The sequence below is a fragment of the Martes martes genome, assembly GCF_963455335.1.
Source record: "Martes martes genome assembly, chromosome: 12".
NCBI classification, from domain to species: Eukaryota; Metazoa; Chordata; class Mammalia; order Carnivora; family Mustelidae; genus Martes; species Martes martes.
The window spans coordinates 10,715,008-10,730,926 of NC_137900.1; the positions used below are offsets into that span (position 1 = coordinate 10,715,008).

At 47.1% G+C, this 15,919-nt stretch overlaps 1 long non-coding RNA gene across 1 annotated transcript in view; it reads right to left on the minus strand.

Annotated features, from left to right (window-relative positions):
* The window catches only part of LOC308353024, a 78,384-nt gene extending 67,087 nt beyond the window's left edge, over positions 1–11,297 (minus strand). Inside the window, exons 1-2 of the long non-coding RNA XR_013967727.1 lie at positions 10,188–11,297; positions 6,322–6,420 (exon numbers count right to left, since the gene is read on the minus strand). This is a non-coding gene — a long non-coding RNA (uncharacterized lncRNA). The remainder of the gene's footprint in view (positions 1–6,321; positions 6,421–10,187) is intronic.
* Between the last annotated feature and the right edge of the window lie 4,622 nt (positions 11,298–15,919).

The following is a 15,919-nucleotide window of genomic DNA, read 5'->3' on the forward strand; positions in this document are numbered from 1 at the left end:
GGCCCTGGAATGGGACCCTGGAATGGGGGGGGGGGGGGCCCTGCTCAGCAGGGAGCCTGCTTCTCCCTCTCCTTCTGTCCTCCCCCCACCCCTGGTGCTCTTTCGTGCACTTACTCTCTCAAACAAATAAAATCTTTAAAAAGGAAAAAACCTCCTCAGGTGATTGTAATGTGCAGCCATGGTTAAGAACCCCTGAATAAGCCTATAAACATCTAGTTTGATCTGTGTTACAATGGCCTGTACAGTATATTTAAATTTAAAATTTGGGGGATGCCTGGGTGTCTCAGCTGGTAAAGCGTCTGCCTTTGGCTCGGGTCATGATCTCAGGGTCCTGGGATGGAGCCCTACATTGGGCTCCTTACTCAGCGGGAGCCTGCTTCTCCCTCTGCCACCGCCCCTGCTCATGCTCCCCCCCATAAATAAATAAAATTTTTTTAAAAAGAAAAAAATTAAATTTAAAATTTTTTTTAAAAATTAAAAATTAGGGGCTCCTGAGTGGCTCAGTGGGTTAAAGCCTCTGCCTTCGGCTCAGGTCATGGTCCCAGGGTCCTGGGATCGAGCCCTGAATCAGGCTCTCTGCTCAGCAGGGAGCCTGCTTCCCCCTCTCTCTCTGCCTGCCTCTCTGCCTGCTTGTGATCTCTGTCTGTCAAATAAATAAATAAAATCTTTAAAAAATAAAAATAAAATCAAAAATTAAAATTAAAATCAAAAATTAGTCAATTGCACATACCACAAACCATCCAGAGTTCAGTGTTCTGTGGGAATATCTGTCCACAGTTGGCCTGCACTCCCACAGGACTCTGTTCAGCTGCTCTAAGTTGCAGCCATGCCTCATTCCCAGCATTTTCTCAGCGCTCCCCAGTCCTCCCGCCCTCCCCGCGGTCACCACAGCACAGGGCCAACTACTGGTGCTGCTTATCGTCCAGCTTGTGCTGTGGGTCTTTTTGTATCAGTGTCAACAGAGGCCAAACAGTGCTTATCCCCGGGACTCCAGCAGAAGCCGAGGGGAAAGACGGTCCAGGAGGCGTTCCCAAGGGCCGCCGCCCATTCTGGCACCTGCCAGGCCCCCTCTGTGTTTTCCCAACAGGAGCACCGGGACGCTTCACAGCCTGTGGACCAAAGGGCTAAGTGAGAGATCCCAACTCCAATGACCTGAATCATTAGATAGCTCTTCAAAACAAAAGAAAGCTACATTAAAAAGGTAAGAAAAACAGGGTTCGCCACGGCTCCAGAGAAGGAATTCCAGAAGTAAGGAAGTGCAGGACGTTTGGGGACATTTGTATCCATTATGAGGGATACACATTATAAGGGAGCTGTCCTGTGGGGTCCAGAAGGGCCCACCGAGCCGGGAGAGCTGGACGGGAACGGAGAGATTAGAACTGTGGATGTGGGTGGCAGTGTTGCTCCACAGGGAGGTGGGGGCCAATATAGCCACGTTTCTATTTGAGAATCTCCCCTTTCAAGCCTGCCCAGCACTGGTACTTTCCTCATCTGACCTCTGGGTCTGGGCATACTCTCCTCTCAGCCTGCTCTACTCTTTCCTCCCTGCCCTCTTCTGTCTGACCAGCTCCTCTTGGGTCAGGCCTCAAGGACTCATGCCCTCACCAAACCCTCTGGGAGGACTGGGACACTGCCATGTGCTCCTACAACACCCTATAGTTACCCTATTAGAGCACTTATGTGGCTTTTTAAAAAAGATTTTATTTATTTGAAACAAAGAGAGAGGCAGTGAGAGAGAGAATACGAGCAGGGGGAGTGGGAGAGGGAGAAGCAGGCTTCCCGCCAAGCAGAGAGACCGATGCAGGGATCGATCCCAGGACCCCGGGATCATGACCCGAGCTGAAGGCAGACGCTTAACCACAGAGCCACGCAGGTGCCCTGCACTTTTGTGGCTTTTGTAGATACTCTTATCTTACCTCTCTCCGCCCCAAAGTCAACTCAAAATGGATTAAAGACTTAAATGTTAAGACCTAAAACTAAAACTCCAAGAAACAGGAGGAAAGCTTTATGGCATTTGTCTCAACAATGGTTTCTTGAATATGACACCAAAAAGCATTCGCAACAACAGCAAAATTAGTTAAGTGTGACTACATCAAACTAAAAAGCTTCCGCACAGCAAAGGAAACCATCAACAGAGTGAAAAGGCAACCCATGGAAGGGGAGAAGATATTGGCAAACCATATGTCTGCTAAGGGGTTAATTCCTGAGCTAAATAAGAGACTCCTAGAACTCACTAGCAAAAAAAGGAAAAACAAAAACAAAACCAACACGATGCCTGGCTGGCTCAGCAGAAGAGCCTATGACTCTTGATCTCTGGGTTGTGAGTTTGAGCCCCACACTGGGTATAGAGATTACTTAAAAATAAAATCTTGGAAAAAAAAAAAAGTAACCCAATTAAGAAACAGACAAAGGATGGGAATAGGAATTTCTCCAAAGAAGATATACAGATGGCTAACAGATAAATGAAAAGATGCTCGATATCACTAATCAGAAAAATGCCAGGGGTGCCTGGGTGGCTCAGTGGGTTAAAGCCTCTGCCTTCGGCTCAGGTCATGATCCCAGCGTCCTAGGATCGAGCCCCGCATCGGGCTCTCTGCTCAGCGGGGAGCCTGCTTCCTCCTCTCTCTCTGCCTGCCTCTCTGCCTACTTGTGATCTGTCTGTCAAATAAATAAATAAAAATCTTTATTAAAAAAAAAGAAAAAAAGAAAAATGCCAATCAAAACCACATTAAGCAAAATATAGAGAAAAGGGAGCCCTTGGTGAACTGTTGGAGATAATATAAACTGATGCTGTCTCTATGAAAAACAGCATAGAGATTCCTCAAAAAATTAAAAACAGAATTTTGTGGAATTACATGACCCAGTAATTCCACTCCTGGATCCATATCAAAAAAACAAAACCAACCAAACAAACAAAACTGAGAGGTCCCTGGCAGTTGGTAGAGCATGTGACTCTTATTCTTGGGGTTGTGGATTCGAGCCCCACGTTGGGTGTAAAGGTTACTTTAAATAAATAAAATCTTTTTTTAAAAAAAACTTGAAATCTGGATCTTGACGAGATATCTGTACTTCACAACAGCCAAGATATGGAAACAACCTAAGCATCCATCGATGGGTAAGTGGACAGATAACGTAGTACACACGAGCAATGGAATACTATTCAGCCTTTAGAAAGAAAGAAATCCCACCATACGGAACAACACGGATGCATTATGCTAAGTGAAACGAACCAACCTCGGTGCAAGATCCCACTTACGTGAGGTATCTAAAATACTCAAACTCATGGAAATAGAGAATAGAGCGGTGGCTGCCAGGAGCTAGGGGAGTGAGGAAAGGGCAGTTGCTGTTCCATAGGCATATGGTGTCAATTACGCAGGAGTAATAAGTCCTAGCAACCTGCTGTAGGATGTGGTGCCTGTAGTCGACGATACTGTACCACTGTGCACTTAACATTTGTCAAGAGGCTAGATCCCACGTTAAATGTTCTCACCACAAAAAAAAAAAAACATTCTCTTCTGCATGAGCTGCATGGGAATGTGTTAGTTACCAATCTTGGTCATCACTAAATCATCAGCAAGCACAGTGCAATAAATAATGACGGATGGATGGACGGAGGGACGGATGGACGGACAGACGGGTGAACAGATGGATGGATGGACGGACGGATGGTTGCAGGGATACACGAGGCACACATTGAACTGAAAGAGAGAACCTGAGTGTCATAGAAGAACTGGAGATTCTCATCAGAAAGTGGGGTCCTGTCGTTAAAGAGATATGAGGAAGACCCATTTAAGATGACGGTAAAGTCCAGGGTTTCCCACCTGATATGAGCTGGGATCCCACCTGAAAGCGAAAACCTAGCTCAAGCAATCCATAGAGAAAATTTAATCCGGGGGGCTCACATCAAAGGTGAGCTAAAAGAGCTAGGGAGAAATGAGACAAGCTCGAGATTAGGAAATGCAGGAAGCTGTGTGGCCACAAGTACAACCAGAGGAACCAAGGGAGCAAGTGTGCTGCCGGGGGAGCCCAGGAGCCCAGGCTGAAGCCAGGGTGGCCCGCACAGCAGGAGGTGAAGCCGCAGAGGGAGCCCAGTCACTACGAGAAGGGCTGCCTTCAGGGACGAGGTGAGGAGGCAGGGAAGGAGGATGGGGACTCCTGCCCTCTCTCTTCAGCCCACCTTCTAATCTCCTACCAAGTGCCTCTCCTTGGCTGAACTTACTACAAAGCTAAGTGACCAGGCAGTTTGGGAAATGTGCTTTGCAGGCATCAGCTCTCCCATCATACAGAGAAAAAGAGGCAGGAATGTAGAATGGTGCTGGCAGCAAATAAACAACCCAGCGTGGGAACGGCTTGCTGAAGCTGTGTGAGAAGGTCAGCAGAAAGAAGATTCCAGGCCTATGCGACTGGGGCATGTGGTTGACAGACCCTCACCATGAAGCCTGGAACCACCATCTGACACTGAAAGAGAGGGAGGACCGTGGCCTGGGGCCAAAGAGCTCAATGAATGTCAACACTTAGGAATGACTTGGGGGACAAGAGATAACCAGAGGAAGGGAGAGGGTATTAGTGTGAGGTCTAAAGCCTGTTGTGGAAAGGTAGAATAGCATGACAGTGTGAAGACTCAAGTGTGAGTCCCAGCTCAGGCACTTACTAGCTAGAGGATCTGGGCAAGTGAGTTAGCCTCTGAACCTTGCTGTGGAAAATGGAGACAACATTAGTACCCCCAGTATGGCAGTCAGAGGAGGATTAAATGAGACAGCGTCCACAAAGCACGTAGCCCACTGCCTAGAGAGGACAGTCACAGCAGAGGGCACATTCCACCCACATTCTCTACAGCACTGAAGAGAAGGCTTTCTCCAAGGTTTTGGCTCAGAGTCTCTTGCAACGTTATAGTCTGTTGGCAAGCTTCATTTCCTCGCCGGCTTTTTGTTTTTTGTTTTTTGTTTTTTGTTTTAAGATTGTATTTATTTATTTGTCAGAGAGAGAGAGAGAGAGAGCACAAGCAGGGGGAGCAGCAGGCAGAGCAGAGAGAGGGAGAGGCTGACTCCCTGCTGAGCAGAGAGCCCGATGCGGGACTTAGTTCCAGGACTCTGAGAACATGACCTGAGCAGAAGGCAGACGTTTAACTGACGGAGCCCCCTGCCAGGCATCCCTCTCACTGGCTTTTGATGGGTACCTCAGTTCCTATCCACGTGGGCCTCTCCACAGGCTGCCCAAGGGTCCGCACAGCGTTGTAACCAGCGCCCCCCGGAGTGAGTGCTCTGAGAGCCCAACAAGGAAGCTGGTCTCCTAAAACGTAACGTCAGATGTGACATACCATTACTTCTGCCACCTTCTACTGGTCACGCAGACCAAGCCTGGGACGGAATGGGAGGGGGCTAGGCGAGGGTGCAGATACCAAGGGTAGGGGCCATTTGGGGCTGGCTACTACATTTCCTCTCCCTCTTCCTCACTCTAGTGATTCCCATACCACCTATCACCAGCTAGCATACCGTTTCGCTTACTTTTTCGGTTGCCCCTCAGTCTCCCCACCACAGAATGTAAGAAGGAGGGGACTTCGGCCTGTTGAGTTCACTGTTGTATCATCAGCACCTACAGCAGTACCTGGCACCCAGTAGGGCTTCAGGAAATATTTGTTAAACGGGGGAAAATGAGCCACTCAGTTGCACCATGTCTACAAGGAACACTCCAGAGTTCCCACAAAGAGCCTAGCTCATAAGTACCGCTGCTAGTCTTTAAACATTTCTTGCACTTTCCCGGTCTCCGAAGACATGGGGCCGCATGTTTATCCGCCATTTTGTTTATGAGGAAACTGAACTCCAGGGAGAGGAAGGGTCTTGTTGCTCAGGGTCGACAGATGTGCCGGCGCGGCTGGAGCGGGTCGCCCTGCCCCTGCCCCAACCCTCCCTGCTCCCCCTGCCCAGGGCCTCCCTGCTGCACGGTGCAGCCCTGAGCACTACCGGCCAAGTCACAGTCCACACAGATGAGCTCACTAACCGTTCATGGAGCTTCGGGGAAGTCACGGCTCACAGCAGTTCTCATGGCTCTCACGCAGGCAAGCCGGGCACTGCTGGGAGCTGTGGAGGCCGCGCGGAAAGTACCAGCAAATCTCTGATGCAATTCTTTGTTGGGGGTTGAGGGGGTGGCAGTTTCCTTTCACTCTTTCCCTGGCAAGTCCAGGCCAGAGCCTCAAGGCCAGGCCGCGTCTCAGTTGCTATTTAACAAGCAGGGAATGAGGAGCAGTCGTCCCCACCTTGGGCTGAACCAGCTCTGCGCTGAACCGCCTCCCCCACCACCACCTCCCCGTCAAAAATAAATTACCACAGGGGCGCCTGGCCGGCTCGGTTGGTTGAAGGATCGACTCTTGGTTTCGGCTCAGGTCATGATGTCAGGGTTGTGAGATCGAGCCCGGGTCCAGCTCTGCAATGAGCACGGAGGCTGCTTAAGATTCTCTCCCTCTCCCTCTGCCGCGCCTCCCCGCTCACACACACACTCTTTCTCTCTCTCTCATAAATAAATAAATAAATAACCACAAATTTAGCGGCTTAAAAAAAAAAAAAGAAATGGAAACCCCAGTGTAACCCCTTCTGGGAGTCCCAGGACCTAAGGCAGGGGTGCAGCCTGCCGGACAATGGTGTCCCATGGAGGGATCTGGGTTAGTTTCCCAATTAATCGCGCCTTCAGGGAGAAGGGGTTGGGACCATAAAAGCTCCTTTCCCCTCCACTCCTACCTCAGCATAAAATAGCTTCACAATACACGTATAAATTAAATTCAGTTCCTGAACAAGCTTGCCTCTGAAGAACAGAGGTAGGAGGATAGTAACAAAGATGCCAGTTACTCTCACCTGAAGTCGTGACCCTATATACGTTCTCAGGCTCTCTTGGTTGCCCAAGGCTGAGAGAGAGCAAGGAGGGCCCCCTGTCCTGCAGAAAGCCGCAGAGCGGGTGACAGCTCCATCAGGCTGGAGGAAAGGAGATGGCACACCCTGATGGCCAAGGATGAAGAAAGGGTAACCCCTTCCTTTTCCCCTAACTCTTGTCAAGACCCCCCACTCCTCTGTCCTGCCCCAGTGCTGATGGGAGGCGCCCAGTTCAGCTGCAGGGACCCGACTTCTCAGTGATCCTACAGGCCCCTCAGGCACAGACCAATGCCAGCCCAAGTGTCCCAGGGGTGCTTTCTGCCCTTGGGGGCCACAGGCATAGGAACATGCCTTTTTTTTTTTTTTTTAAGATTTCATTTATTTATTTGAGAGAAAGAGAGCATGAACAGGGTTGGGGTGGGGGCAGGGAAAAAAAGGGGAAGCAGATTCCCTGCTGAGCAGTGAGCTCAACACAGGACTCGCTCCCAGGACCCCGAGATCACAACCTGAGCCAAAGGCAGACGCTTAACCGAATGAGCCATGCACATGCCCCATGAACATGCTACTTAAAGCCGCATGGCCAACCGTGAGGCCAAGTGTGTGGCTAGAGTTTGCTAAAGTCCGTGTTTGGCACACATGCTTTCACTTAATCCTTGCACAAACCTCCGAGGTAAAGGTGTGTTCACTAGGTTTTATAGAAGAAACAAATTCAGAAAGGTTAAAAACTAGACCAAGGACTCCCAACAAGGGGCAGAGCAGGGATCTGAACACTGTTAACATTTTATCTAACACACACACAAGTAAGGCAAAAGTAAGGCTTTGGGTCTTTAATTCAAAGGAACACTAGCACAGTGGTTCTCAACAGGGGATAGCCTTGCCTCCCTCTATTTGGCAATGTCTGGAAAGTTTCGTCACGACTGGATGGGGAAGCAGATACTACTGCCATCTAGTGGGTAGAGGCCAGGGATGCCGCGGAACCCCGAATGCACACCACAGCCCTCACAACAAAGAACTGTCAGCAGTGCCGCCGTTGAGAAACCCTGCTCTAAGACAGTGACTACATTTGCCTTATTATTTGCTATTAAATTCAATCTCAAAAATGCAACCTTGTAGAAAACTCGTAAGATGCAATTGGTTCTCGTCTAGGAAGGGAACCCAGAGGCTGGAGTTGTATGTACCAAAAAGACACTCAGTGTGTGTCTGACTCCAGATCAGTCTTTCACCCTCTTTAAGCCAGCTGTGCCTTCCTGCTGGCTCTCTAACTCTCTAAGGTGACCATAAAAAATAGCCGCACAGGGGCTCCTTGAAAAGCTCTTCTCCAAATAGAGCCTCATTCTGAAGTCCTAGAGGTTTAAATGGCATCATATGAATTTGGGGAGAGGACAATTCCATCCATAACACCTCTCCAATTAATTAATCTTTAACACGTCCTCAGCATATATATTGTAGGAGGATTATGTTTAATTACGCTAATAACTTTGCCTTGCAATAGATCTCAGTCCACAAAATCCACATGTTCCTACCGCATCAGGCTGCTTCCTTAAGGCTATCAGTGTATTAACGCTAGTTCAACAAGAATGACTCTCTAAAGTGATACTTTGGGTATATGACACGCTTCCCTCCTCTTGTCCTCTCAACCAGTCTCCATTAACAGTTTTTTGTACAGTGACAGGTCTCCGCCAGAGGCTTTCTTCATCCGCCAGCTCAGGGCTCAAACCCAAGCACACTGGACCCCAAGGGGCCCTTCAGGGAGCCTTTCTTAGCATATAAATCCAAACCTCCTTTTTGTCTTGCTACTGAAAGTCTCAATAATTAGCGCATTGTTTAAATAATTTACAGGTTTCCTATTTATTGTCAAAAACATTTTTGGAATGATTGATCAATTCATTTGTTGACTAGCTTATGAACTTAATCTCTTTTAAGCTCAAAAGTCCTGTAGTGGATGGCATGCCAGAGCTTGGATTTAGATCCTGGTCCCATAACCAGCCTCCCGGGACATTCTGCTATTTCTCATCCCTCATTAGAGAAAAATGTGCCCTTGGCAACTGTCAGAGAGGAACATCCTGGGTAATTTCTCTTATCCATCAATCGAAGCAAATGCAACGGACTTGGTTTTCCCCAGAGCTGAAGTCACCTGGGGGCGGTAAGTTAAGTGTTAGAAGCTGATGCCCAAGGCCAGGCAAGGATGAGTGAGAAGGTGGAGACTTCAGTTTTTAGCATCTACTGCGGAATGGGAGTAGCACTGGTGTCCTAGCTCCCAGGCAAACCTTCCCACCCGCTCTGTCCGCTAATATGCCCTCGCCCCGGGGCCTGACCAATCAGCTTACCCCATCCCCTTAGCAACAGCGATTGCTCCAAGGGGCGGGCCTATGAGCCCAGCAGAGCCAATCAGGGCCGTTTCTGGGACGGAGGCTCCGGAAAGAAGGGAAACGGCGGGTCTTTGAGGCTCTCCAGCCAAGAGAACCGCTCCAGCAGGCAGGGGGCCTGGGTTCCCCGGGCAGTCATCCACCTCCTCGAATTCTGACGTGCTCTCAAGACTCCAGAGCTGCAGATGTTGGGCCATAGCAGGCAAACTCCCAAACATGCACCGTTCAAGGAGATCTGCCAAATGATTTTAGAAACCTGCTGGAACTGGATGAAATTAAACTGAGGAATGCCCCCTCCCATCCCAAGTCAGGCTAGGCCATTCTCATTCCTCATCTGCTCAAAACTCAGCCAGATCACTTTTAAAAGGGGGGGGGGGCGGGCTTGGGGGGCACCTGGGTGGCTCAGTCGTTAAGCGTCTGGCTTTAGTTCAGGTCATGATCCAAGAGTCCTGGGATCGAGCTCCACCTTGGGCTCCCTGCTCAGTGGAGAGCCTGCTGCTCCCTCTTCCTCTGCCCCTGCCCCCTGCTTGTGCTCTCTCGTCCGGCCTATCTCAAAGAAATAAAATCTTTAAAAAACAAAATTCAGCCAGAGCATTCCAGCTCCGGCATGACACAGAATCTAAGAAAAAATATCTAGTCCATTGGAGATCTTAGAATGTAAGTTCTAAGAAAGCAAGTTTTGGGGTGCCTGGGTGGCTCAGTGGGTTAAAGACTCTGGCTTGGCTCAAGTCATGATCCAGGGGTCCTGGGATCGAGCTCCGCATCGCATCCGCATCCAGCTCTCTGCTCAGCAGGGTGCCTGCTTCCTCCTCTCTCTGCCTGCCTCTTTGCCTACTTGTGATCTCTGTCTGTCAAATAAATAAATAAAATCTTAAAAAAAAAAGAAAGAAAGAAAGTCTTGTTTAATTATTCATGACCGTACCTCCAGCATTAGAACCATGTTCATTCAACAGATACTTACTTGATGGCAGAAACTCTGACGCCCAGGAGTTTCAATGACTTGCCCAAGGTTGCCTCTGGCGGGTCAGAGTCAAGCCTAGGACTCAGTGACAGAGAAAAGGGACAGTAACTGTTGAGATCTTACCACGAGCCAAGTACCATTACCAAAAAGTTTGCGCACCACTTCATTTCATTCACGCCACATTATGTGGTGAGTGCCCCTACGATCCCCGTTCTACACGTAAGGCCACAGGGAAGCTTATTCATTCATTCCTTCACCCGGCCAGTTACTGAGCCCTTCCTCACCCAGCGCCATGCCCAGCACTGGGACACCGTGGCCAGCGGAACACACGGAGCCTATGGTCTAGCGAGTGAGGCAGATGTTCAGTTACAGGATTTCTTCCTTTCCTTTTTCCTACCAGGACTGGCAGAGGGAGAAGCAGGCTCCCCACTGAGCAAGGAGCCCAATGCGGGACTCGGACCTAGACATCTGAGCCGAAGTCACCCACTTAACTGACTGAGCCACCCAGTGGTCCTGCCACTAGAGTTTCTACGTCTAGGGGTCTTCACGGGCTTGTTACCCCGCTGCTTTAATCTGATTAACCCTCCCTGCGTCTGACATCCCATCAGGTTTTCTATCACATGGGAAAGGGTGGGGGGCTCCCTCCGGGGCGGCATAAAATCCTTTGAAGAGTGGTTTCCTCTTAGGGCTGGGGGCCTTGTCCCTGCCTGCTTGCCTTCCACTGGCCCCGCATCACTATGGAGGAAATCAGTGGACGGAGTGCGGGAGGGACTCGGGATGGACGGAGAAGTGAGTCTCCTTTAGGCACAGTGGGCAGAAGAGGGCTCTCTCTAGGGAGGGCACATGCAGAGCGAGGCCTGCGGATGAGAAGAGCCCCCTGTGATCAGCTCGACACACAAGGCGTGTTTCAGGAAAGATGGCAAGAGCAAAGGCCTAATGCCCCGCAGGGCACAGCGAGGTGAAGCGCGACAGAAAGTACGGGGAACGTGGAGAGGGTACAGGGTGAGTGTGAAGGGGTAAGCAGAGGTGAGAGCTTTCTCCAAGAGATACATATATCTATATATAATGATATCATATTGATTATATAGTTAATGCTAATTAGTAATTATATGCCAGTTTTATAACACTGTTTATATAATTATATAATACTAATTAATCATATTGTGATTATATAATTATATATAATTTGTATTTCTACATGTCATATATTACATAATGCAGTTATAATACAAATTATAAAATTTATATAAAATATATGAATACAAACATAACATTTATATATAATATAAATTCTATATACTATATTTAGTATAAAATTTAATATATATGATAAATTTTTAAATTAATGAATATATAACTTTTTTCTTGGGGAGAGAGATCATTATATGTTATATATATGTGATGATTAAGTTATACTTTTATTTTTTTAATTTTTAAAAGATTTTATTTATTTATTTGAGAGAGAGAGAAATCACAGGCAGGCAGAGAAGCAGGCGGAGAGAAAGGGGGAAGCAGGGGCCCTGCAGAGCAGAGAGCCCGATGCGGGGCTCAATCCCAGGACCCTGAGATCATGACCTGAGCTGAAGGCAGAGGCTTAACCCACTGAGCCACCCAGGCGCCCCTAAGTTATACTTTTAGAAGGTGAGAGTCATATATTTTAAAAAGATTGATTTGGGGGCACCTGGGTGGCTCAGTCAGTTAAGCCTCTGCCTTCACCTCAGGTCATAATCTCAGGGTCTTAGGATGGAGTCCCATGTTGGGCTCCTTGCTCAGTGGGAAGCCTGCTTCCTCCTCTTCCTCTGCCCTGCCTCCCCCTTCTTTCACTCTCTCATTTGCAAATAAAATCTTAAAAACAAAATATAAATTAAATTAATTAATTAATTAAAAAGATTGATATCAGGGAATGCCTGGCTGGTTTGGTTGGTGGAGCATGCCACACTTGATCTCGGGGTTGTGGGTTCAAGTTCCACACTGGGTGCACAGATCACTTAAAAAAAAAAACCTTTAAGGGGTGCCTGGGTGGTTCAGTGGTTTAAGCCTTTGGCTCATGTCATGATCTCAGGTCCTGGGATGAAGCCCCATGTCAGACTCTCTGCTCCGTGGAAAGTCTGTTTCTCCCTCTGCCTCTGCCTGCCACTCCCCCTGCATGTGCTCACTCTCTGACAAATAAGTAAAATCTTTTAAAAAATCTTTAAAAAGGACTGATTGGGGGGGGGGAGATGGGGTAACTGGATGATGGACATTAAGGGGGCATGTGATGTGATAAGCACTGGGTGTAATAGCAACTAATGAATCATTGAACATTACATCAAAAACTAATGATGTATTACACATTGGCTAATGGAATTAAAAAAAAAAAGGATTGATTTTGCCTTGTATCCTTCTGAGACCAGCTTAGTCATAGACAAAATAAATACACCTACTGAACTGCCTGAAAGGATATTCATCATACTTACCACAGTTAATTCTGTTGGGCATTTTCTTGCTTTCTTTTGAATACATTTTTTAAAATTTCTTGAATTTTAGGGGTACCTGGGTGCCTCAGTTGGCTAAGTGTCCAACTCTTGATATCAGCTCAGGTGATGATATCAGGTCCTAAGGTCAAGCCCCGCCCTGGGCTCTGCCCTGGGTATGGAGCTGGTCTAGGATTCTCTCCTTCTGGCCTTCAGTGCTCACCACAGCCCCCCAACCTGTGCATGCTCTAAATAAATAAATAAAATTTCTCATATTTTTATAAAATATACATCATTTGTGCCAAACACTAAATCACTGATTTAGAAAAAGAAATCACACTCCCAGATAACTTTGCTGAACAGTCCAAGATCCCTGGACAGCCAATTTCTAGACCTCTTTGGATGTGAGAGAGAAATAAACTTCTCAATTTTTTAAAAAGATTTTATTTATTTATTTGATAGACAGAGATCACAAATAGGCAGAGAGGCAGGCGGGGGGGGTGGGGGGGGGAAGCAGGCTCCTCGCTGAGCAGAGAGCCCGACGCGGGGCTCGATCCCAGCACCCCGGAACCACAACCTGAGCCGAAGGCAGAGGCTTTAACCCACTGAGCCACCCAGGTGCCCCTAAACTTCTCAATTTTTAAAACGTTAATTTCTTGTTCTCTGTTTTACTCCACAAAACCTAATTCTAATTGGTACCCTCAGATTAGCTGAGAGTGGGGTCCAGTGGAAAAAGCACTTAACTTGATGGTGGTAAAAAGAAACTGGTGGGTTACATTCACATTTTAGATTTAGATTTTTAGATTTAGAAAGATTATCCTGTCAGGGAAATGCAAAGCAAAACCACCATGAGATATACCTCATACCAGTCAGAATGGCTAATTTCAAAAGGACAATAAAGTGAATGTTGGCAAGAATGTGGAGAAAGGGCAGGCCTCATGCACTGTTAGTGGGAATGTAAATTTTCTATGAAAAACAATAGGGAGATTCCTCAAAAAATTATAAGTATGGGGTACCCGGGTAGTTCAGTTAGTTGAGAGTCAGACTCTTGGTTTCAGCTCAGGTCATGATCTCAGGATTGTGGGATCAAGCCCTTCACTGGGCTTCACGCTCAACGGGGAGTCCATTTGGGATTGTCTCTCCCTCCCTCTCTCTCTCTGCCCCTCCCCACTAAAATAAATAAATACATTTTTTAAAAAGAGAAAGATTAAAAGTACTATATGATCTAGTAATCCCCCTTCTGGGTATTTACCTGAAGAAAATGAAAACAGTAATTCAAAAAGACATATGCACCCCCACATTCATTGTAATTTTACAAGAGCCAAGATGAATAAAGAAGATGTGGCATATATATAAAATGAAATGTTGCTCAGCCATTAAAAACCATGAAATCTTGCCATGTGCAACAACACGGATGAACCCAGATGACAGTATGCTAAAGTGAAATCACTCAGACAGGGGAAGACAAATACCATATGATTTTACTTCTATGTGGAATCTAAGAAACAAAACAGAGAAACAAGCAAAAAACCAGACTCATAAATACCCAGAACAAACTGGTGGTTGCCAGAGGGGAGCCAGATGGGGGATGAGCAAAATAGATGGAAGGGATTAAGAGGTACAAATTTCCACTTATAAAATAAACAGGTCATGGGGATGAAAAGTACAGCATAAGGAATATGGTCAGTAATATTGTAATAACGTTGTACGATGACAGATGGTGACCACACGTATCCCAGTGAGGACAGTGTAATGTATAGAAATGTCAAATCACTATACTTACACCTGAATAATAACATAATAATAATATTTTAATATAATTGTTATACATAATAATAATAATAATAACCTTAATATGAGCGTAGGTCAACTATACTTCAGTTAAAAATAAATTTTTTAAGATTTTATTTATTTATTTATGTATTTGAGAGAGCGTGTGGGAGAGCATGAAGGGGGAGAATCAGAGGGAGAAGGAGACTCCCCACTGACCGGGAGCCCATGTGGGACTCGATCCTGCAACTCCAGGATCATGACCTGAGCCGAAGGATGTCACTTAACCAACTGAGCCATCCAGACACCCTAAATAATTTTTTTTCTTTTTATTCCATTGAGGGAGATACAGAGACAGAGAGAGCACAAGCAGGGAGAGAGGCAGAGGGAGAGGGAGAACCGACTCCCCACCAAGCCGGGGGCCTGACGTGAGGTTCGATCCCAGGACCTGGAGATCATGACCTGAGCTGAAGGCAGACACTTAACTATCTGAGCCACCCAGGTGCCTTGAAATAATTTTTTTTTAATAAAACCTGCTTTTCAAAAAAAATAAATAAATAAAACCTGCTTTTCTAGTAGGGATCATCTTTTAAAAGAGATAATCCTGTTGACCTTGGCTTGATTCACAATTTTACCCCAAGACATACCCCACTATAGTGATTCTCACACTTCAGGGTGTATCCGATTTCCCTGGAGGGCTTGTTAGACCACAAATTCCTGGGCCCTACCCCAGAGTTTTTGATCCAGTAGGTCTGCATAGGGCCTAAGAACGTGCCTTTCTAACAAGTTCCCAGGTGCTGCTAAAGCTGCTGGTCCAAACATCTCAGGAATCACTGCCCTAGAGTAAGGCCTATCAAAGACCTCTAAGAGCGGAGAATGTGAGTTCTAGAACTCTCTCCCACCCCCAAGTGGACAGGCACTGCTACACACCACCTCTCAGCACCTGCCCATGGGCTGAAACTACATGGAAAGGGAAAAAGGGGAAAAAGCGCTGGGTCCTATAAGGTCCACCCCTCTACCTGGCCCTCTGGCAACCATCAGTTTGTTCTCTGTGTTTACAGGTCTGATTTGGATTTTTGTTTGTTTCTTTGTTTAGATTCCACATGTGAGTGAACTCATACAGTATCGGTCTTTCTCAGTCCAACTGAGAAGCAGATTCCTGGGAGGCCTTCCTGCTGTCAGCTCTGCTACTCTGAGCCCACCTCCTTGGCTGAAAAGACAGGGCAGTGATACCAACTTTGCAGGGAGTGAAGTCTGGAGAATGGGCCGGGGCCTTCTCTATGCCAGAGCATGCTAAGCATGCTAGTTAATCATAGTGCAACTCCCCAAGTATATAATGCACTTCTGAGGGTGTGAGACAGGCCTCACTATTAGTGTGGCAGGACCTGGGGCTGTGGCGGGCAACCAAAACATTTCCCTTTGCCTCTAGTTAGGGCTTCTGGGCCCTGGCACCATTACCATTTTGTACTGGGTAATTCTGTGTTGTAGGGGGCCATCCTGTCTATAGCA